This window comes from Lepidochelys kempii, chromosome 5, assembly GCF_965140265.1.
Source record: "Lepidochelys kempii isolate rLepKem1 chromosome 5, rLepKem1.hap2, whole genome shotgun sequence".
NCBI classification, from domain to species: Eukaryota; Metazoa; Chordata; order Testudines; family Cheloniidae; genus Lepidochelys; species Lepidochelys kempii.
The window spans coordinates 49,502,329-49,526,083 of record NC_133260.1 but is presented as its reverse complement, the minus strand read 5'-3'; the positions used below and the strand labels follow the sequence as shown (position 1 = coordinate 49,526,083).

The following is a 23,755-nucleotide window of genomic DNA, read 5'->3' as shown; positions in this document are numbered from 1 at the left end:
GGTGAGCAGCCCCGGTGGGCCAGCCTATATTCCCCCTTGGTTCTGAGGCCCATCGGGGACATCAGTTGGCGGCTCCTTCATGGAGCTGTGAGCATGGGCACGTACTTGGCGCGGTTCACCCCCGTCCCAGATACTTGTCCCTTTTGTGGAGTGAGGGAAACCCTGGCGCACGTATGTTTGGAGTGCGCCAGGCTGCAGCCCCTATTCCAGCTCCTCACAGATCTCCTATTATGTTTTTGATTGCATTTTTCCCCTCACCTTTTTATTTATGCACTTCCCATCCGTGGCCTCACAAAGTCGCGGGATCTCCTAGTTAACCTCCTCCTGGCCCTGGCTAAAATGGCCATCTATAAAACCAGAGAGAGAAGGTTGGCCGATGGAGTTTCTTGTGACCGTGGGGCCATTTTCTGATCCTCGGTCCGTTCACGTATCCGGGTGGAGTTCCTCTGGGCGGCGTCCACCGACTCCCTTGATGCTTTTGAGGAGCATTGTGCGCTGTCCGAGGTTCTCTGCTCGGTGATCCCGTCCGGGTCCCTTTGTTTGACCCTTTGATTGGGGGAGAGAGTAAGGGACCCCAGCCCCAGCCATTGCTGCTGCGGACACCACCACCTTAGAGGGGTCCTTTCACACGTGGGTGCACGTGCCCCCCCCGGATTGTCTACCCCACAGCCTGCCCCTCTTGTTGGGTGCTTTCAGAGGAGGGAATTGTTGGTGACACTCGGGCGTGGCACCAGGTAACTCGAGGGGGTGGAAGACCACGAGAGTTGATGAAGCCCTCTCGCTCTGGGCCACCAGGTAACTCAGAAGGGTGGAAAATCCTGAGAGTTGAGGAAGCCCCCCTTCTCTGGGCCCAGGCAAGCTTGAACACTTCCCTCCCCTGAAGCTAATGAGAAAACAATTGTGATTGGTGGCTGTGTTACACATTGCATATGTTGCTGTTTTTACTTTGTAAGTGTGTTATGCAAATAAAAAAAACATCTTTTGCTTCAAAAAAAAATTACTCTCCTATAGCCATCTGGCCCGATCCTGTCACAGTGGTTACTAAAAGATATCTAAGCTTTAAATTCTATAGGGATTCACTACATTTTTATTGCAGAAAGACTATGGAATATTTAAAATATGGTGAAATTTCTGTACCGTCTCTGTGAAGAGGCACTCTCTTACTGTGCCTTTCTTAAAAAGTGAGTACAACTCAGTTTAAAATAAAATGGATTCAAAACTCTTCCCATGTGAGCTGTTTAGAAATGCAGGCACACAAATATTCTGTCATTTCCATAATAAAGTATTTCCTAGATTTTTGTAGAAGAGTAGGGTTTTTTAAATCTATCTACACAACCTGTCACAAATTGTGCAAACAATTGCCTTAATGATGAAGGGTGACTAAAATGGCAGTGCTTTTTAATTAACAGGTTTCCTGTGATGGGAGTTGTTTCTGGAGCACTCTGTGTTGCAAATTTTAATTCCCAAGTGGCGATTAGTGGGAGCTGTTCTCATTTTGAAGCAAATTAAGCCTGCATCTCATGTGCAAGAGAAGAATGACCTCCCTACTTTTGTAGCAGTCCCGTTCTTGGGGTAATGTATTACTTCATGAGATGAAGAAATGATCCTGTCACCCTGGCCCACAATGATACGTTGATTATGTAATACTATCTTAAAAAAATAATTTTGAGTAAAGACTCAATTTACTTTTGCAAATTGAATCAATTAACACTCAGCAGATCAAAAGTTTCAGTTTAAATGACAGGTGGGTTATTTCATAAGAGGCATCAAAGAAAAAAGCAGAGCCAATCAAGCTGCATAATTTTTTTTATGCAAAATTGCATAATAAATAAAGGATTGTCCATTAAACTTGGCCTGTTAAATGGAGCCAACAACTCTTCTGTTCACCCACATAAATATTGCTATGTGACACCTTTATTTCCTTGGCTGTTATTCTCTAAATAAAGTAGAGACACACAGTGCCTGTATTATGGGAGTAACAGATATGAATGACTTTTACTTCCATATTTGCTGTGCAGTAAAAAGACATTCTATACAGCATGACAAAATTAAATAACTATTAGTTAATTACATTTAACTGCAGGACAACTCAGGTAACTTGATGCCAGGAACACTGCAAGCAGTGTATTTATCAAATATCCTGGATCTACATGTGATAAATACATATTTTAAATTGGGGAAAGTACTTTTGAGTTAGTAATGCTAAAATCTATATTATCTCCCAGTAAACCGCCTTGAGCTGTGGTCTATGTTAAGCAGAAATAAATCTGGTCAGCATTTGTTTGGGAGTCCTTTAAAGATACTTAGGGCATGCCTGCACTGCAAACTTTTGCTGACACAAGTTGCATTGGCATAGAGCTGCCGCAGTTAGTATATCACTTGCGCGCATGCATACTTGGCTTCTTGCATTGGCACGGCGTGTATTTACCAGAAGTGCTTGTTGTGATGCACCATAGGTAGGTATCCCAATGTGCAGCTTTCCACTGTCTGGCACCCTGACTTTTGGGAAGTTTTGGCAATGAATAATTGGGCAGAAACAAGTTGCACAAGGGTGACTGGAATGAGGGGTCAAGTTCCCATCATGCAACTTTCTCCACCCCATAATGCCATCTCTATCCCATAATTTTCATGCCTGTTTTGAAAATGAACCTGTGTGGGACTTGTCACTGTCTGACATCTCTGACAGAAGCATGGGGCGTGTGGAGCTCTGCACTATTGTTGTTAGCGTTGCGAGCACAGAATGCACAATCACCCAGTATTTTCAGAGCTGCAAGAAGAGCTGCGGGGAACATGATGATTTCCTGGAGGGCAGACTGCTGTGGGACAAAGTGAAAACCATTTCAAGGTTGTTGGTGGCATACATGAAGCAGCTGCAAATGGTAGAGAACCACTTCTGCACCCAAGAAACGAGCACTGGCTGGTGGGATAACATCATAGTGCAGCTATGGGATGATGAGCAGTGGCTGCAGAACTTTCAGATGCACAAGGTCACGTTCCTGGATTTGTGTGCTGAGGTTGCCGGCCCTCCAGCACAGGGACATGAGAATGAGAGCTGCACTGACAAGAAGTGAGCGGTGATCACACTGCAGACACTTGCAATGCTGGATTGCTACTGATCAGTGGGAAGTCATTTTGGTGTTGGAAAATCCACTGTCGGAGTCATTTGTCATGTAAACATGCAGGACCATTAGTTGTCTGCTGCTACACAGGACCGTGACTCTCAGCCATTTGTGGGACATAGTGCATGGATTTGGGGTTTCTGAATAGCAGTGGAGTAATAGATGGCATGCATGTCCCTAATTGGGCACCGGACCACCTTGACACAGAGTACATCAACAGCAAGGGCTATTTTGATATGGTTATGCAAGTGTTGGTGAATCACTGGGGATGCTTTACTGATATCAGTGTTAGATGGTAAGAAAGGTGTATGAAGCCTTCATCTTTAAGAACACAGGATTGTTCAGAAAGCTACAAGAAGGGACATTCTTTCCCAAGTGGTGGATTACCAGTGGCGATGTTGAAATGCCAATAGTGAACCTAGGGGGACCCGGCCTACCCCTTACTACCCTGGCTCATGAAGCCATACACCTGCCAGGAAAGACTTAAATACTAGCTCAGCAGGTGCAGACAGTTCAGTAAGCTTTTGGCAGATTGAAGGGATGCAGGCATTGTTTACTCACAAGAATGGAACTCAGTGAGAAAAATATCCCAATGGTTATTGTTGCCTGCTGTGTCCTGCATAATATCTGTGAAGCAAATGGTGAAAAGCTGCTGCCAAGCTGCAGGATGAAGGTGGAGTGGCTGTCTGCTGAGTTTGATCAGCCTGATGCAAGTGCTATTATCTGAAGAGCTCAGCACAGAGCTATACGGCTCATGGAGGCTCTAAAAGAGTACTTTAAGAGAGCCACAGTAATGCATTGTGGTGTACTATGCTCTACCAGGCTTTGCAGTTTGGGGGCCTGTTAGGAATTGCGTGGTACTTGGTGTACCTCTATGAATATAAAACTGACAATGCATCTATTCATTTTGTGGTGTTTGCTGTACATTTATAATTATTACAGAGTGTCACTGATCCTATGAGTTGTATCAAAGTATACAATCGCAAGTTAGTTGGTGCTTTCAATACCACCAGACAGTCTGCAGCATATGTTGGGAACTTATAAAAATGACTTTGTTTTCCAAACAATAGAGTTCTATTGAGTAACAAAAACATTTTAAAAAATTCTGTGCAAGTTAAAAGCAAAGATATTAAAACTTTAATTTATGGAACAGAGCTTAAAGAAGGGGAAGGAACATTCATGTCCATTTTAGCTACACATGCATCAACCGTGGCTTCTCAGGTCAGTGTATATGAAGTTGTGATTGTCCTTAATATCTCCCTGGTGTGGAGTGGTAGGAGCAGGGATGCGTCCCCTGATGCCACATGGAAAGTTGAGGGAGGTGCTAGCCTGGAGCTCTCCAAGGGCTGCAAAGGGAGGTGAGTTCAGGACTGTTGAACTTGCAGGTCCACAACAGTCTGAAGTATCTGTGTTTTCTGCAGAAGGAAACCCCATTGTGTCCTGGTACGTTATGTCCCTCTCCAACTCCTGGGCCTTTCTCCTGTCCGCTCTTTCCTTCTACATACAGTCTGCATTATTCATCCTTCAGGCCTTCTGTTCACAGCCTGATGCATCACTGGCTTGCAGGATCTCACTGAACATGTTATCCGGAGTCCTCTTTCTCTTTATCTGGCTTGGGCGTTCCATGGGTGTGGAGCGGGAACCCCTCAAAGCTGCACTGGCAGCTGCTACAGATAAAACACAGAGGTACCATTGTTAGTATAATCTCCCTTCTCTTGCTCCCCCAAAGTTTTAAACAAGACATGCTGATTGGCGCTTCTCCTTCAGAGTGCTTTTTGCATGGTGTCACTCACAGCACCAGCCATGGTGAGTATGGCCTTCCAGAAGGGAGGGAATTGTTCAATTGCATGAAGCTATGAGTATAGAGAACTGGTACCCAATACTGGCACCATTTTCAACAGGCAGAGGTGATTTTAGCTGATATTTCACTCCTGAGTTTGCAGCTTGGCACTGGATCATCTGTTGTTCTCTTTGGCCTTCTGATATGCCTGATGCAGTACCTTTGGTCTCACAGCTGTGGAGAGAGAGCTCAAAAACTGAAGGCAAAGCAAAAGATACAGTAATTATTTTTCAAATGTAATGCTTCTAAAGCCAATCTTCTGACTTTTTTTCTACTGTGAGAATTAAATGCTTGGGTTCACAAATTGTAGGCCCATTGATTTCACTGGGACTGCTAACAAGAATAAAGTTATGCAAGTGCTCAAGTGTTTGTTGGATCAGGGCTTAAGTGACACTTCTCTCTAATTCAGTTATGAACCAATGTCCCAGCCTAATGCTAGAGGCCACTGTACTGTTGGAGATGAGATGTAAATGAAAGATCCTGAGCACTTATTTTCAAGAAAGTTTCCATAGCACTTTTTGCAAAGGGAGTGGGGAAGGGAAAAGAGATCTTCATTTGTATAAGTAATTCTTCACTTGCTTCATAAATTTTAATGAAGTGTGCAGGTGCCAGATGGATTGCTTGCAGATGAGAGGTGGCTGGATTTCAATGGTGGTGAAACAATCCCTCTGTATGCTGTCTTTAAAGCACATTGGGATTGGTTTGGATGAAAGGTCCTATATAAATAAGTTGTTCTAGTAAAGATTTTGCTGCAAGTATCATCCGATTGTCTTGTTCCTCCATGGATCTGACTCTTATGTTCTTTTCACTCTGAATTTACACCATAATTTATTCTCTTTTTCCAGCTCTGACATCTAAAAGACCTGTATGCAAGATTACATCCTGGTCCCACTGAAGTTAATGGGACCTCACTGTACCCTGGATTTGGCCCAGAGAGCACAGGAGGTGATAAGCTTGGTGTTAAGCTACAAAGAATGGAGGAATGAATGATGATCAGCAAATTCTGAATGCAGGTTTATTTTTCCTTGTGGAGGGCAAGGTTCCTGGCCTTGCAAATGGTGAGTACATCACCTTGTTCTGATCTCCTTCAGAAATCCAATTCATGTGGGGCAGGGCTGCCTCTCTGAGCTGTATTTTTGTTGCAGCAGGGTGATAGGTCTGCTTCTTTAAATGGGATGGCAAAACTATTTATTTTTAAATAAAAGAAAATGATGGGCACGTAAGCCAATAATTACATTGAGGGCATCCTGTGCAAATAAATGAGAAGCTTGAGTCTTCCATTATATAATTTGAGTCTGGTAATGACCTCATGTTCTTAGCAAGGAGCCTCCAGTGTATTAACGTTCTTGGCCACAACTTTTCTATAAATTAATTTAATGTGTGATGTGTGGCTCTGGCTTTTAACACTGAGACAATTTTGGACCTAATTCTGTAGTTGCCCTCTATGCAGAATGTTTTGTTTTATTTATTTTGTGCATGCAGACAACTTACCAAGTGCTGTACTAAATGCAGACATCCTTGCTGCAAGGGGCTGGCAGTCTGAAAGGCACACAAAGATCAAACACAATAGACTGGAATCCTTTAAGCCTGGTAGTACATACGCTGCTTTTCAGTCAGTGGGTTAATATTGTGAACCTTGCAGAAGTGGGGTTTCAGGGGAGATCGGAATGAAGAGAGTGGGCACTTGGCACACTGGGATAGGGAGAGCACTGTAGGCACGGGAGAAAGAAATATTGCATATGCAGCAGGTTTATAGTGATTTCCCAGGCAAGGAACCAAAGGAAGACAATTGCTTTCCAGATAATTTTTATTTTTTAATTCCAAGGGAGGCTCCCACAGAGCACAGTAACAAACCTCTAGCAAAGTGAACTTGTTACATTAGCATCTGTGCATAGTGTTGGAATAACAGAACCTGTGAAAGAAACATAAAAATATAAATAAATGCCTGGTAAGGAACCACTTTCCCAGTTCTGCATACCTTTGGTCCAAGGTACACTATAAATTATACCCTTTGGGCTGATTGGTTACTACAGACTAATGCCCTCATAGGCTTCACGTGATTTTGGTGATGCCTGTGTAGATGGGACCAAACCATGTCTTAACTTTCTTACCAAACTGTGCTATAACCCAGTAATATCTGCATTAAGTGGCCACTCTAATATATTAATTTTCACAGTGTAGAGGGCAACAAATTTATCTGGGCGTAAGCTTTCGTGAGCTACAGCTCAAAGCTTATGCTCAAATAAATTTGTTAGTCTCTAAGGTGCCACAAGTCCTCCTTTTCTTTTTGCGAATACAGACTAACATGGCTGCTACTCTGGAACAGTGTAGAGGGTGCCTTTGGCCTACTGCCAGGTCAGCCACTTTGCGGAAAAGTCAACAATCAAGTCTGAGGGAAGGCTGGGAGATACTATGAGGATTTTCTCCTTGTCAGATAGAGGCAATCACAAAACATAATACAAGCAGTTTGAATGGGAGGTGAGCAATACCAGAGATAGGCTCAACAGAGTCTGTGGAAGATTCTGTAGGGAGTACTTCCATCATGATGGAAGAGGTTGTGCATTCATCAGGACCAGTTTTCCAGCAAATCAGGTTAAGACGTATGAAGTAAGACACTAAAACTCAGGATAACCATAGTAACCTTTTAAAATATGTTACAAAATGCAAATTTGTGTTAAATGTTTGATTATTTTAATAAAACAGCCGATCCAATATCATTTTAAAAAATAGGAAATCAAGAACAAAAAATTCGGCCAATTTGGTCAAGAGGACAATAGGTTATTTATCATTTTATTATCTATTAAAATTGTAAACATTAATAACTGATTTAAGACATCCCTTATTCTGCCTATTCAATGACACTGCAGTGGACCATTTCATTTGGGGATGAGACTAAAAAAAAACAACACAGGGTAAACTGTTAATGGTGGGCATGTAAGTGACTATTTTTCTTGAAGTTCTAACAAGCAGCTGCATAATGTAGTACAACAGAGATTGAGATTTTGTTGCCCATAAGGGCAGGTTGCCAGGGTTAGTAGGTGACTGTTAACAAAAGTTTCACTATAGTTGCACCTGTTGTATCATATTAGGAAAATGCCACAGACATTGACCAGTTTATACCTAAATAGATAATTTATCACATTAGCAGTACAAAGGGCATATATATACCGTACATTCAGGATGGTATGGAAAGCAAAATGTAATGTGATCCTTTAGAATGAAAGTACTATTATGTAAAAGACTATTGCATTATCTGGACTCTAGGGTATATTTTGCAAAGCCACTGTGTGGCTTTGAGTTAGTCAAGAAATCTTTTTGTATCTGTTGCCTTGTCTGTGAAGCAGGGATAAGAATATTTCTACACCTCACTGGGGCTGAGGGGCATAAGGGTTAATGTTTGTGTAGTGCTCTCTGTATTATAGAACACAAACCAGGCAATGATTAGTAATAGTGTGGCAAATCTATGGCATTCGAAGAATGAACATTTCTCACTATGCACTCTAGCTGCTCAAAAGGTGATGGTGGAGTGCAGGATTTAGAACTTTGATCCCAAAGCACAGCCTCCTACAAATTGAGTAAAAGGAAAGAAACGCTGCTAGATATATACAGACTATGGCATACAGTTCATCCCTCATGCCTTGTGAATCCATCCAGTAGAGGGCAGTGGTACCGTCCTAGAGCATGAATTACAAGCACAGCCATACTAGAGAGACAAGGTGGGTGAGGTAATATCTTTTATTGGACCAATGTTGGTTGGTGAGAGAGACAAGCCTTTGAAATAAAAGATATTACCTCACCCACCTTGTCTCTCTAATATCCTGGGGCCAACATGGCTACAGTAACACTGCATACAAACATAGCAATAGTTTTTTAAAAGCATTAACATAGCAAAAGATGATATATAAGTTATTTTAGGATTAATAGGGCTTCCTTAGAGTTCGATGAAGGACATTGCGCATCATTGAGCTTTGTCTCTCTGGGTTGATGGAATAAAAGTTGTAACATTTCAGAGCAGAGACTGTGGCCCAGACCTCAAAGGTATTTAGGCACAAAACTCCCATAGAAATTGGTGGGATTTAGGTGCCTAAATACCTTTTGAGGAGCTGAGTCTGTCTGACTATGCATTTACAACAGTGTCTGTAACAATGTGGCTTTTGTGTGCTACCACAGTACAACTGGAGCTAACCCTCCTTAACACAGTTCCTGACTTCCAAGAAGGGAAAATGCGATGGTGCTGCTCCCTGTAACCTTATTGCTCATCTCGTGATAGTTGATGGTTTTTCTTAAAGCCCCAGCTTCTGGAGGCTGGTGATTCCCTGAGGCTCTCCAAAGCGCGGGTGTGAGGGGGGGAAAAGGAACCTTTGAAAATGATCGCAAACCAGAAGGCAAACAAAGAATAATTAGTTTGGGGCCCTTTTCAATAAAGAAAGAAAGAAAGATAAAATCCCAGGATGCCTGGCAGCCTGACTCAAGAGTTTTAAACGTTTGGGGCCTGCCATGCCCCGCGGAGGGGTGCTATAGACGCAGCCGGCCCCTTTCTCGACGTCTCTGTCCCCCTAGCTGGGCAGCGACCAAAGCTCCCCAGGAACTGGCAACAGGGCCAGCGCGTCTCGGGCGCCGGAGAGGACTGAGCGCGTCCCTCCCCCCGCTCAGGCGCGGGGGAAAGGCGGCGGCGCTCACACGCAGCTGCAGGTCCGCTGGGCTGTGCAGCGCCGGGCTCCTCCCCTCGGCAGCGGAGCCCGGCGGGCGCCGGTCTCTGGGCAGTGTAGGGCGCCTTCTCCATCAGCAGGTCTCCAGCCCGGCTTCCCGCCTCTCCTGCAAAGACCGGCCCGCCTGAGGCGGGGGCAGCCCGGCCGCCCAGAGCGGGGCTGAGCCTCCCTGCCGCAGGTAAAGGTTGCAGCCTGGCGTTTGCGCGGTGCTGGGGGCTGAGTGTCCAGCTGTGGCCCTCGGTCAGGTGCCTTCGCCCGAGGCGGCTGGTCTCGCCTCTGCTGCGGGTTCGCGTCCCAGGGTTGGTCAGTGCCCCGAGCAGCTGCGCTGCTGCATTGCGGGGCGAAGGGCTGGGGCGAGCCGCCCCTTGGGCAGTGTGACATGCAGGGTGCGGGGGGCAGCGCTGATCGCCACTAGTACTGGGGTCCTTGGAGGGAGTGGGAGGCTAAGGATGTGTTTGCCGGGGAAATCGCACACCCGAGGGAGGGGCTGCTGCTGCTGCTGAGCCCATCACTTCCCTTCCAAGAGCGGGTCCTGCTAGGGAGAGCTCACGGGCCAGGTGTCTGTCCTAGGCTCTCTGTTTTTGTAGCGCGGGAGTCCCAGGATATTAGAGACACAAGGTGGGTGAGATAAGATCTTGTCCTGGACCAACTTCTGTTGGTGAGAGAGACAAGCTTTGGAGCTTACACAGAGCTCTTCTGTAGGCCTGGGAAAGGTAATCCCAGTGTCCCAGCTAGATGCCAGGTTGAACCGATAGAATATGGTAAACTAGGGGCAGTCCATTATTGTTTGTCCAGGTCTAAATTTCTTGGTCAAAGTGTAGTGAAGGGCCAGACTCCAGAGAAATTAATAATAATAATAATTAATAAAAACATCAATGATGATAAGTAAATAAAAATATTTCAGGGTCCATTCAAAAGCATCTGGTGGTCTGGATTTGGCCCATGGTCCACCTAGTGCCTACCCCTATGCTAAGCTAAGGGACGATTCAAGGTGAACTGGCCTATTAACACCATAGGACAAAAAAGGGGCTTAGTGGCTTATAGATTGTTGTAATAAGCCATGAATCCAGTGTCTTTATTAAGACTGTGATTTCCAGTGTCTAGCAAAGTTATGAATTTAAGCTCTGAGGCTGGTCTTATGAGTGTGCATCTCTGACTGGGCTGTCATCGGGACAGCTGGTGAACCAGGTGCTGGCTTCCAGCCAACAAGTGGATTCCCAGAATGATTCTGGCTGGACTGACCCAGGGTGTGAAGGAAGCAGCAGTTATGCTCCTGATAATTTTTCCCCAAGTTTGAGCTAAGCACCAGCACTTTTGCTTGTTTTGATAGTATCTCAATTAACAATTGAGTAGCAGAAGGCAGAAATAATAAGCTAGGACTTTCAGCGAGTCACTTACATTATAGCTGTATTGAAAAATGCTTATACTGGTACTTCTGAACTGGAGTCAAACATTGTTTCAACTGAACAGCAACAACAACAAAGATGAACTGGAAAGCTAAAAGAAATAAAATTATGAAAGAAAACAGGAACAGTTTATTTGAGACTCTGATGGGAATGATAGGTTTCAGAGTAGCAACCGTGTTAGTCTGTATTCACAAAAAGAAAAGGAGTACTTGTGGCACCTTAGAGACTAACCAATTTATCTGAGCATAAGCTTTCGTGAGCTATATTGGATGCATGCAGTGGAAAATTTTCCACTGCATGCATCCAATGAAGTGAGCTGTAGCTCATGAAAGCTTAAGCACAGATAAATTTGTTAGTCTCTAAGGTGCCACAAGTACTCCTTTTTTTTGTGTGTGTGTGGAATAGGATCAGATATGAGAATACGTGTAGGAACAGGGCATTAAGTCTGGTGTCACTCTTGGAGGGAAAGAAAGGGACAATGTGGAAGGAGACAACATCTGCCATGTAGGATGAGAGAGCTGTGCCAAAGCCTTGAAGGTGAGGATGAGATATGTCAGCTTGGTGCAGTGTACAAGGGACCACCAGTAGAGGAATGTTAAAGGGCCATGTGTCAGTTTCCTACATAGACAAAGAGTTATCTTTGTCTTCACAAAACTGTACACATTAGCAAGCCAAAAACAAAAATTAGAGACTGGTGTTTTCATAAATGTTTATACTAAAAATATATGTTTGTTTTTTGGGTTTTCTTCTTGCAGGGCAGTTTTTGTGTACTTGATGATAAAATAATTAAATTGATGAGCAGATCCTATGGTCTGGTATGTTTTAAAAATAAAAGATCAGGTAATCTCCTGGTCTTCTCAGTTAGGCAGAAAAGCTTGAGTTAAAGACTAGGTTTTGAAGCCCACAATCAGTTATTTAATATACAGCAATGTTCTCCCAATGAGCTTAAAACTGCTGTCCTAATTCAGCCCAAAATCCTATTGGCTCCATTGGGAGCTTCCCCTGTGGAGACTTCAGCATTTGGGCGCCAGGGACATTTCAGAAAACTATGGTTTAACTTTCTTTTAATCCAAATAGCAGTTTTTAAGTATATGCTTCAGGGATGATAGGAAGGATGGTGTATGGCTAAGGCGCTGGGCTGTGATTCAGAGATCTGGCTTCAGTTCCCACTTTTGCCACAGACTTCCTGTGTGGCCTTGGGTCAGTCACTTAATACTTCTGTGCCCGAATTTCCAATCTGTAAAATGGGATGATGATAATACTGTAGACTCTTTGGGGAATATACTCTTACATAGTATTACATGTGTTTGTACAATGCTTAGTAGAAAGGGGCTAGTAGGTGCTATTGTAATACCAATAATAAAAATGATACCTGTACTGCTAGGTTTCATCTTATCATAGTCAAAGGTTATGGTCAAGTGATGAATTTCTGGAAATATTTATTTACACTGAAAGACCCTTTATTCTAGCAGCACTAGTTGGTGATGACATGATACTGAACCCAGGTTGTTCAGCAGGCTCTTTAGGTTTATTAAAAATGCATTGAACTGTATTTTATTGGTCCAGTATGGTTTTTTATTATTATTACTATAGAGATGTAAGGCTTCCCAAGTCACCAGAATCACAGCCATGCTTCGTTGCTTTTACTTGCACAAGCAAGACTTTGGAGAAAGCTGCTGTAACTTGTGGCCTGGTGCAAGGTAAAACATAAAAGAAACATAAGACAAACCTTCTGTTGAGTGCCCAGCTTAGATCTGGGCTATGCATTGCACAGATATAGGGAAGAGGGCAGGGGGCTCAAGGGAGGAATGCTCCCTGTCCCCACCAGCAGCTGAGCCATTCCAGTGCAATGTATCAGATAGCCTCCATGGGCCCTTACGTAGCTGTGCTTGGTGGATGATGGGAGAACCTGCATGCTGCTATGCAGGCAGCAACACAGAGCAGAGCTCCACGCTGTACACAGGGTGTACATGCTTATACATCTAAAGTCCTTAAAAACACAGGAATTTTCCTGTTGACTCTTCAGATCCTGCCTCAAAATCTCTCTTCAGCCTGGCACGTTATTACTATAGTGAACATTAAACGTTAAAATCCTGGTCTCTGAGCAACTCCATTTCCCCAACACCAATTCACTCTTCATGAATCATTTCCATTTTCCAGCCAGCCATACCGCTTCTACAGATGCTAGCTGTGTGATATACTGCAGCCTGCATAGATGCCTTGTACTTGCATTTATAGACTGTAGTCAAATGTGATGAGGTCTGTGATATTTTCATATACAAGACCCAAAATAGGTTACAAAACAGTTTAACAGTACTGAAGGGAGAAGTGCATCCAGAAATAATAGTTAGAAGGATAACTTAAAAGGCTCGGTCTCTGCACACAGCTCCTATTGATAGCATTTGGAGCTTCTCCATGGAGCAAGAGCAACACATAGCTTTAGGGTTATATCCGCATCACCCAGATGCTTGCACTCATTGTGGAAGTTATATTAACATTCACTGTGCCAAGGTGGGTGAGAGAACCTTCACTACATTTCTAGAACCTAGATATTTTTAGACAACAGAAAAGATGATTTCTTATTCCAGATATCAACTAATGTGTGACTCCCTTTGTTAATATAAAAGTAAGAGGTCACACAACTCTTGTTGCCTGCTTAGGTGATGCTGGTGTCTGAGACAAAATTGAGGAAAGAGACCATATTATGAGGAGTGTGTGGTGTGTAGGGTAGAAATGGATCTATTTTACTAGTACCTTATCTAGAGGTTGGGAAATGCTATTTTACGTCAAAAAGCAAATTCACTTTTGTTGCATTAAGATCATTTGAGCTGAGCTACATAGTTTTGAAAACTATGGAGCCAGTTTTCAGAAGTGGCTGCCTAGAATGCAGATTCCTCATAATCATTTGCATGCATATATGAACGCTTAGGTGGACAGTTAATCATTATGTACACCCAGGAGCCCATTTGCAAATGGGATAGGATTTGCACATGCATTTCAGATCTACATTTGACAATTTCTGTCTGTCTATACCCAAACATTTAATTTATAGGGAAACTTTGTAATGAAAACTGTATTTAGTATACTTGTAAATCATCTCACATATATTGCTACAACCACAGCTTTTCATGCATCTAAACTTCCTTAGATGTCACTTCTCAACTCTATCTACTGATTGTATTTTACTCCTTTTGGTTCTGAATGGCTTTTCTGAGCATCTTGACATTTTTCAGATAGTTTCAGTTTTTTCTTCAAAGTTGTTCATTGATAAGTTAAAAATCAATATATATTTTTAAAGTTACTACAGGCTCGTTGATACTTACAGTCTGAGTATCATTAAGATGGATATTGAAAGCCATAAACCAGGGGTTCTCAAACTTTATAAGGGGGTGGGGCCGCACTCTTAGGCCTGCTGTGTGAAAGGGGTCATCAGTACAAAAGTTTGAGAACCACTGCCATAAACAACAAGCTGAATTGTATTTATGATCAGAAAGAGACCATTTAAAAATAATGCCATCTTACCCAACAAAATCTGCTCCCTATGACACTGAGTCATATCTGATGACTTTACTGACAAAAATGTTACAATTACTTACTCCTTAATTGTTCTGCAATGCTAACGTGGCCATGGGAGAGTGAGCAGAAATCCGTTCTGTCTCATACATCATTAACATAATTGTTTAAGCAAGTTTAAATTGCAGAAATGTTATTACTAAGGATGGCGGTGTGAATAAAACAACCACACCTTGATTCTTAGAGCTCAGGTTGGATTTGCATTGCTGGCAGTTGAGGGATAGGGGGAGGAGGAAATTTCCATAGTGCTGCCACATTTTAAGGAAGATAGCAGGTAGAGTTGTAGATTAGACTGCTACAGTCCAGGACTGAATATATATCCTTTGTGAGCCTTCGTACATGTACAGCTCATGCTAAGGAGGAATGGATTTTCCTCCAGCACTTCTTGTGGAACTTTCAAAGCTTGCAGAGCTCATGAGCTCCCCATTGGGAGAGGGAGGAGCAAAGGGAAACTTCATGCTTCATCCTTAAGAAATTAGTTCTGCAAGAGGGGGAAGAGAATGGGAGGGTGACTGCAGGAATAGCTTGTGGATTTTGAAAAACCTGAGGGAGTTTCCTAGCAAACCCCCACCCCCCTTCATCCTGCAGTTAAAATTGAAAGCATGTATCGCTTTAGCCCAGGGGTTCTCAAAGTTCATTGCACTGTGACACACTGCATGATTAATGCATGTCCCAGGTCGGAGGGGGAACCAAAGCTGAAGCCCGAATCCCATCACACTGGGCGGGGTGGCTGAAGCCCAAGGGGTTCATCCCTGGGTGTGGGGACTATAGCCTGAGCCCTGCCGCCCAGGGCTAAAGCTGAAGCCTGAGCCCCGCCAGCCAGGACTGAAGTGAAAGCATGCAGATATATAGCTAAAGTCACCTAAACACCTTAACTCTGTTCCATAGAGTCACCCTCAGAACAAGACAGAATGCTGAGACAACTTTATGTCAACGTAGATGTATTTCAGCAATTCCTAATTTAGACAAATAGCATACTCAGAGCAGCCTTTTCCCACTGCTCAAAAAGGCAGATGAACTGCATATTACAGAAATGTGATGAGACACACAGCTAGCATAGCTTGGTAGAGAAACCTCCTAAACTTTATTCATAAAGTTAGAGCACTTATGTGGAAAAGTCAAAGGTTGAAGAGGTGATGAACCATCACATTTAGTATTGGATTATATGTTTGAACACAGTTAGAAAAGCATTGCTCTAGCATTCATTTATTCAGTATTCTTACCAGTGAACAGTACAAGGGCAGAGTTTTTATATTATCTCCTGCCTGTGACTGTGAGCTTTGTGGAACCTTTATGAAAAATGATGAAGAAAGAAACATTGGTTTTAATGGTGGTACAAAATTATTGCCCCAGTACAATGGCTTCTTTAGTATTTAAAATATCTTCATCAATAGTGTTAGCAAACAACACTCTTAAAAAGTAACACAGCTTCCAAAACTGGTACTAAAGGAGCATTTTTATTTTGGCTCTTCAAATATTTTCTCTGCAGTGCAACACAAAATAGTGGTGGCTTTAACTAATGAAAACACTAGTATTTTAACTGAGCGGTGAATTGGGTGATAATCTTCAGGAAGATAAGTGATCTGTTATTTTAGTCCCAAATAAAATGAGAAGTGTGTTTCTCTTGTTGATATGAACGGTGTTTGTAAAAGAAATTTTAGTTAAGTTTCTCAAGTTCTCTTGATTTCAAGAGCAGACGAGTGCAAAGTGAGGTGATCAAGACCTATGCAAGCTGTTTCATTATACATTTATAGGTAAGGGATTATTTTACTTCTCACTTTGAAAAATATTGGAATGAAGTAAATGACTGCAAGGCTGGTAGCTGTTCCCCGCTCCTCCCCCCCCGCCTCCCCCCCCGCAGTTCATGCTATGCATCTTCATCAGAATTAGAATTAAGACTGATTTGAAAAACCTTGGTTATATGGTACAAATCCATGCATTTTGGAAGTAAGTAGTCATCATATTTTTGCTTCAACTGGCTACTTTTTTTCTGTCACTGAATTATTTTAAGATCTTTTAGTTTTGGTCCACGGCAAGAAGCTGTGCATAAAAGTACATTCTGTACTGACTAAGATTTGATCTCTGTGCAGTGTGTCCTGACAGGAAACAATGATAGTGCCTTTTGGTATATAATGTATTGTGATTCAAGTTGCCACATATGTTGCAATAAAACAGTTCCGGCCAGCAGTATTTTACTGGAAATCTCTGGTTTTATAAGCACCCCTCAGAATCTCATAATTTTGTGTAAGGGGCAGTAAGGGTATTGTGGGGTGAGGATGGGGGGTGTATGTGCGCGTATGTGCTCAGTGGAAGTATTTTCTTGCCTGCTAATGACCTTTACATGGCCACTATTGTTAAAATACAAAGACGCCTTTTGTTTCATGTTGCTCCGTGTAGCAAAGTGAGACTCACTGGCACAGCGCCTCCTGCTGGTGATCTTGGGAATTAGCTGTTTTCCAGCATATGGAGCTCCATCTGCAGGCCAGTGTCTCGCCTGCTGCTGGCCCCGTCCCTCCCAGACCCCGGTGCCCTTTACCTCAGGGTTCTGCCTCAGCAGTACCCCACAGTCTGGGTCTCTCCTCCGTAGGGAACCCCCAAGTCTCTAAACCCACCTTGCCTAAGTGGCTACTGTCAGTCATCATCTAGCCCCCACTCACCAGGGCAGACTGAAGTCTGTAATGGCCACTCATCATTGGCAAGGGGTTAGGACCTGCTGCCTTTGCCTATTTCCCAGGCCGTATGTCTGCAGCCCCAGTACCTCTGTAGGCCTTCAACAAGGCTCGCAGCCTGGGGTTTTACCAGGCTGGAGCTCCCCAGCACTGCTCCAGTTCAGGTACCTTCCTTTCAGGCAGCTAGCCCTTCTCCCTCCAGAGCTGGAGAGAGACTCTTTTAGCTCCTGGCCCCCAGCCCTCTTATAAGGGCTGGCTGGGCCCTGATTGAGGTGGCCACAGCTGTGGCTGCTTCCCCAATCAGTCTAGCTTGGCTGCTTTTAACCCTTGCCTATCGGAGCGGGTCAGTCGCCCCACTCCACACTCAATCGATCAAAATCAAATTTGGGGTGCTGGCCTCTAAAATAATAATAGGACTTGTATTCCTCAAAGTGTTTTACAAACATGTATTAAAGTATGGGGCATCACAATCATGGAAATGAGATATACATTCCAAGATACTCATGGCTTTTAACTGTAGGTTTATTTTCACAGGTCAGCATTTTGATTTTAGTAATTTACTCTACAGATTATGGGATGACAATAGATCTGTGTGGTACAGAGGTGTTGGACCATTATGCAAAAAGGAACATGTAAATGTGTCTACACACATAACTTTGTATTCTATATACAGTTTAAGAGACAATAGAAATATGAATTTAATTTATCTTTTGTACTATACTTTATTCTGAAAGGCTTACAAACACTAAATGATGGATGCTCCAATCCTGATTCTGAATCTGATCTAGGCAGTTCAAACTGCTTACCTGTGTGGAGCCCCTAGTTTAATGGTGCAGCAGTTTGCCTCTCCTGGATCACAGTGCAGTACCTCATTTTTGGGGAAGGCAAGGCTCAAATACTGAGCTGCAGGCCAACTTGTGGGATCAGGGCCTTTGACTTTGGATCAGAAAATATGTCCTTCTCCTTTTAGAAAGCATCTAACACACAGTAGGCGCTGCTGCAATCCAAATAAGATTCAGAAAATTCTCGTTTGAAAAAAACACCATTAATAAAGTAATGTCCGATGATCACCTTGTCAAGCACGATAAAAGGCATTATTACTGGAATTTCTCCTGTGTACTTTCCATTATCTAATTTCTCTAGTATGTACAAACTGAAAAGGTTTGATAACAGAAACCTTTTCCATTAACATGTTCTCCGCATGACACACTTCCATTCACATTTTCCAGTGACAGATTTCCTTGCTGGGTCCCTTATTAAAGGTACCTCCGGTATTTGGAAAAAACACAGTTTTAAAAACTAAAAGCAGTCGTGTATTTAAAAAAAAAGAAACTGAAATGTAATTTAAGATTCTTGTAAAGTAAATAGGTAAAAATTGTTAAAATGTATCTTTACTACGATAAAAGTAATAAACATTCTTTACCATCTCAAGTAGGTTAGGACACAAAAAATTCAATTTCCATTGGGGAAAGTGGCAAACTAGACATTTTCAAAACCCTTTTTGGGTAAATTCTATTCTTTTAAACTTTGGGGATAATCACTGATAGAATTTACCTACAACAATTCTTAAATTCACAGATTTCCCATTTGCTCCAGTGGTAAGAGAGTGTAAATTGATGTACTTGGTGCAGATTTTCTTAGATAAAGTGCAGATATTCAACTAGATTGGACAACAAGCCTATGCCTTGGACTTCTCCAAATTATGGCACATAATCATGTGCGTTTTTTGTCAAGTTCACTACTGAACTGACTCAAATTTGCGTATAATGAGGAAAGATCTGATTTATAGGCTGATCCTGCCGCTGTTGAAGTTAATGGGAGTTTAACTTCAGTGGGAGAAGGCTGAAATTGGAAATGGTGGTTTTTTAGGTCCAAATCCTTCTCAATTTTCTCTCCCATCACCCAGATTGACCCCTGACACAAGGGAACTCATGTAGTTCCACTATGTGGAGGGATGTGTGTATAGCAGGAAATCGCATGGGGTCTGCACTCGTGCTCAGTGTAGCTACTGCCTAGTGCCTCTCAGTGCAATTGTGCAGTTAGTCTGTGGTGGCAGTTTGGCTTGGCATTGGAGAATCTGCTGCTTCATGAATCCTCCAGAGATGGTGGGTGATGTGGTGTCAGGACCCTGGAAATCTCCTCCATTCCTTAGGCTGTAGTAGTGACTACAGAGCAACTTTGTTCTGGTTCCATGGCCACGGTGGGAGGATTTCTTCTGTAGTCATAGAATGATAGAAATGCAGGGCTGGAAAGGACCACAGGAGGTCGTCTAGTCCATCCTGCCATGCTGAGGCAAGATGAAGTACACATCCACCATCCCTGAAAGGTGGTTTGTCTAGCTTGTTCCTAAAACTTCCAATGGTGGGAATTCCACAGCCTCCCTAGGTAAACTGTTCCAGAGCTTAATAGTCTTATAGATAAACATTTTTCCCTAGTATCTAACCTGAATCTCCCTTCCTGCAAACTAAGCTGATTACTTCTTAACCTATCTTTAGTGGACAGGGAGAAATAATTGATTACCATTCCCTATGTAACAGACCTCAACATATTTGAAGACTGCTATCATGTCTCCCTTCAGTCTTCTCTTCTATAGACTAAAAGTGTCTAATTCTTTCAACCTTTCTTCATATGTCATGTTTTCCAAACTTTTTATCATTTTTGTTGCTCTCCTTTGAACTCTTTAATTTGTTTATATCTTTCTTACACTGTGGTGCCTGAAACTGGACACAATACTCCAGCTGAAGCCTCACAAGTGATGAATAGAATGGAACAATTATCTTCTATGTCTTGTAGGCCAGGGTTTCTCAACTTTTTTATTTCTGAGCTCCTCTCCCGCAAAACGTGTTATAAAAACTCCATGGGCCACTTGTGCCACAATAACAGGTTTTCTGTATATAAAAGACAGGTCCGGCACTAACGGGCACCAAGCATGGTAATTGCCTGGCGCCCCATGACACAGAGGCCCCCATGAAATTACATTGCTCAGGCTTCGGCTTCAGCCCTGGGTAACGTGACTTAGGGCCCTGGGCTTCAGTCCCATGTGGTGGGGCTTTGGCTATCTGCTCTGGACCCCAGGAAATCTAATGCCGGCCCTGCTTGATGGACCCCCTGAAACTTGCTCGTAGCCCCCCAGGTGCCCCGGATGCCTGGTTGAGAACCACTGTTGTAGACAACACTTCTGCTAACATATCTCAGAATGACATTTACCTTTTTTGCAGCAGTATCACGTTGTTGGCTCATATTCAATTTGTGATTTGCTATAACCCCCAGTTCCTTTTTGGTAGTACTACTGCCTAGCTAGTTATTTCCAATTTTGTAGCTGTGCACTTGATTTTTTCCTTCCTAAATATAGTGCTTTGCATTTGTTTTTAGTGAATTTCAGTGATTCCCAGCAGCCAGGTGAGTGACTTGGGCTTAGCACTGGGGGGAAGACTTGGATCACTTGAGTGGAACTTTTTCTAAACAACAACTGCCATCAAAACAAATGTGAAAAAAAACAGCAAAGCAGAACTGTTTGCTTAGAACATTATTATTATATATGTTAATGTTAACAGGTTCCTATGCAGGAAGTGAAAAGACGATCAATTAGATGCCCTTTTGTTTCTAAGAAACACCATTAAAAGTTGGTGATTATAAAGTTTGTTTATAGACAATCACAAGTATGTTTTAAACCAGTACAGCCAGCATTCTACACCACATTTAACATTTTCATAAGGCTAGGCAGTTTGCAGGTTATGGGTATTTATTAGAAGAATATAAAAATACTAATAAAACTGTCTACTTGAGAAATTGATCTTTTGTGTAAATAAATTTAAAATTTAGATATTATTGAATTCTATGAGTTTGTTCTTGTTAACTCAGTGACACACTAGGGGTTCAATAAAAATTATGTGTATTTTTGATCTTCATATGGGTATACATCTCATGTGAGCAAGATCAAAGGTCAAATTCAAGGCCTCATTGGAAATGTAAAAGCTTCTTAGTATGTTAATTGTGATTTACATTTTTGAAGTGCTATACAAACAATCATTAACCAATTAATCCTAATAACTGGAAGGCTAGGTTAGTAAGCATAATTTATTAGGGGAAATTGCCATTCAAATGACCTACTGTATTTATATTATTTATTGTCTCTATGGCATCAACATTATGCTAGACACTTTTATGTGTGGATATGAAGAGAAGATCCCTGTCCTGAAGAGCCTATGATCTAAATAGCATATAAATAAAGCATGAGGAAATGTATGTGCTAGGTCCATGTTTAAAGTGAATTTTATTTATTGTGTGTGCTGTATACATGGTATGAACTTCACTTCCTAATAAATTAAGAGTTGTACAAGTCTGACCATTGGCACTACCATAATCCCCAAATTAGGTACTAAATTATGCCTCCTCTTGCATAAGTGCACTGGAATAGGAAGAGGACATAGGGAGCCCTGCCTTTCCCATCCCCCTGTGCACTCATGCAGAATGAGAGGGGGTTGGTGTATATCTCTTGGAATTATATCTATTGTGTGACCATAATTAGATGCATGTTTTGTTTTATTGAGATGCTACTGCGATTTATGTGAGGGTCAGTGTTCATGTTGTAAAAGAGGTTGTGTGGGTTTAAGTCTGATGGTCTGTGTACTCCTTTATGTACATGGACAATTGGAGATTAATAGATTCTCCAGAAAATAGAAGAGAAACGTTGTGGAGATTCTGTTAGCTGTCATGTTGCCGCTCAAAAGCAGATGTGACATGCCTTTCTTTTCATTGTCATGCATGACACCAAATGATGCAGTTGCTGCTGACTTGTTTATAAATATAACATGTTGGTGGCAATAACTGTGGCTTGATGAGAGATCCAAGATAGGAGGTAATGGGCTTCATCCTTTCTGAAATATGATACTTTTGGAAAACCAGTGTATTTGATAATTCCTCAAGAAACAACTTTTTGGGTTACCTTTCGTAACCCTCTTTAGTCTGCACAAACACGAGTGTGCTTCAGATGTTAATCTCAGTTTGGGTCAGATTCACGGCTGTCTGCAGAATAACTAAAGAACCTTGTCTGTGCTTGGCAGTCAGAACAAAGCACCTTGAAACCAACTTCCTCCTCCTACCCCCTCCCCCCAACAAAACAAAACAAGAGCTTCTATCTGAATGTAGCTATTGACTAAATATTGACTTCATTTGACTACTGTTTGGGAGGGGTTAGCAGACAATGCCTGACCTGTTAATCCAGACATTGGTTTCAGAATGAGTACGAAATAGGGGGAGATCTACAAAGCTTATGGTGTGAAAGACTGGCCTTCGTTTGACATTTGTGCTCAAGGTTCTTGCAAAGGAGTTTGCCTATTTGTCAAAATTGTGTGAAAATCAAAACATAGCAGCATGCCCAGTTTTGCTTGTGTGCATATGAAAAGATGGGCTGTATGAGACTAGTATAAATAAACCATTTGCTAAAGAAGTTTTTTGTTCATGGTGGAAACTCTATAAGTAAATTTTGCAGTATGTAAAAGGGGAAACATTCCAATTATATCTGACTCATAGCAGGCTATCCATATGCGTGAGCAGGCTATGCACAACATAATCATATTATTACTGGAAAGGGTTCAACTTTAACAGCATAGCCACATCTGAGTTGAGACAGCCTTCTTTTCGGACAGGCTTTTTTTTCTCTGTTTCAGTGAGTTGAGGAAGAGGATTTGTAAGTATATATGTCTGCCTGGGCTTTCTAAAGGCTTGGTTGCTTCCAGTTTGATTTTTTTCTAATTTTTTAAAAAATGTTAAATTTAGGGAATGGTCTCTGTGGATGCATTGGAAAAGGAAATCATAATATAATACTAGAAATCAGTGTTATCTTGACTATATTAAAATAGTAATAATTGAAATTGATCATCTAAAATGCATTTGTTAAATTACTCTAAGCAGTTGCTTGTCACTTTACGTGCTTTTTCAGGTAACCAATGACAGACTGAAGCCTGTGGGGTTCTTAAATGAAGGAGTTAAAAAAAAACACACCCAAAAACCAGACACTTGATTTATGGTGTTAAATACAAGAGTAGGTGCAACTACATCCCTGGATCAAATTCACAATTCCTTTCTCTGCCTCCGATATACTCAACAAGTTTTAATACTTCACTTATTGTCAATATTAACATCTTGGTGGCTGGACTCAGAAATGTTCACTGACCTGTTTTGTTTAGTTTACTGTGTATAGTATTGAAAAAAACACACAGCATATTAACTAGAAACGACCCCTCCTCCAGAAATACACATGCATTTCTTTTTCCCATGAGGTAAGAAACTGGAGAAGAACTGCACATTTGATAAAGTTAGTCTCTTAATGTCCTCATTCTGGAGGATATTCAGACACCATGGTGATTGGCGTGCTATAAGAACCTGAATAGTATCAGTGCCCCATGATTCAGTGTGTGATAATTACTCTGGTTTATTC

At 42.1% G+C, this 23,755-nt stretch overlaps 1 protein-coding gene across 8 annotated transcripts in view; it reads left to right on the top strand.

The window, feature by feature from the left end:
- Window positions 1–9,624: 9,624 nt before the first annotated feature.
- ARHGEF28 (Rho guanine nucleotide exchange factor 28) overlaps window positions 9,625–23,755 on the top strand; it is a 194,482-nt gene continuing 180,351 nt past the window's right edge. For 7 of the 8 annotated variants that reach the window (XM_073344266.1, XM_073344268.1, XM_073344263.1 and 4 more), the window contains exon 1: window positions 9,625–9,846. The gene's annotated coding sequence lies outside the window, so the exon portion shown is untranslated. The remainder of the gene's footprint in view (window positions 9,847–23,755) is intronic. The other variant, XM_073344273.1, reaches the window with a different exon arrangement.